This window comes from Oryzias melastigma, linkage group LG20, assembly GCF_002922805.2.
Source record: "Oryzias melastigma strain HK-1 linkage group LG20, ASM292280v2, whole genome shotgun sequence".
In the NCBI taxonomy this organism is placed as follows: Eukaryota; Metazoa; Chordata; class Actinopteri; order Beloniformes; family Adrianichthyidae; genus Oryzias; species Oryzias melastigma.
This window is the reverse complement of record NC_050531.1, coordinates 13,077,253-13,078,128: the sequence shown is the minus strand read 5'-3', so window position 1 is coordinate 13,078,128 and position 876 is coordinate 13,077,253.

The window sequence follows — 876 nt, the reverse complement described above, 5'->3', positions numbered from 1 at the left end:
TAGCCTGTGTGAGCTGGACTGTGCATCAAAGGAGGAATAACAAGGTTTTAGAGATGGGTTTCGGTCAGCCGGCCCCAGCCGAGGGCTTGCTTAACAAAGTTATGTATTTAGAACCCAGGAGCGTCCAAGTCCTAAAGGTTTATGTTGACAGTTAATCATAAAGCTTGTCCGCTGGAAATGCAACACCCGCCCTTCCAAGAACAAGTTGCAGGGCAGAGATGTTTCTTAAACACTTGCTACCTTAGAAATAAAGAAAATTTGCTTTTGCAAATGCATTTTAAATGCTATTTAATTAATCTACAGGATTCTTTTGGTTTACTATCTAGGGGAAATCTAAGGTAATTCCCTTGTTAACAAACAACGAAACAAGAAAAAAAATAAATCTGCACATTTGACTCCTTGGTAATATGTGAAAGTCAATAAACTTTTTTCTCACCAAAATTGTGATGATTTCATTTTCCTCTCACATGACCCACTTTTGGTAAATCAAGACTTTTTTTGTTTTTTGGCAGACAGATAACAGAAAAAAAAAATGTAAGGGACTCCAGGGGGAAACTTCTCACAATAAGAAGCACCAAATGTTTTTGAAATTATTTTTTTACACTCACTTTGCAAGTTTTACCTAGCCTTTAGAAAGCTTTAAGTTCTTGAAAAATATTCAACTTCTTACATAAAAGTTTTAAATGTTTTTGCTGGCTATTGTGTTTATTTCATATTAAGAATTTAATATTTGAACGGAGAAATAGCCCAAGAAATAGATTTGCTATATTTCTTTTATAGCAGTCATCCATCCATCCAGCCATCCATCCATCTTCCTGACCGCTTCTTCCCTTTCGGGGTCGCGGGGGTGCCGGAGCCTATCCCGGCTACTGTTGG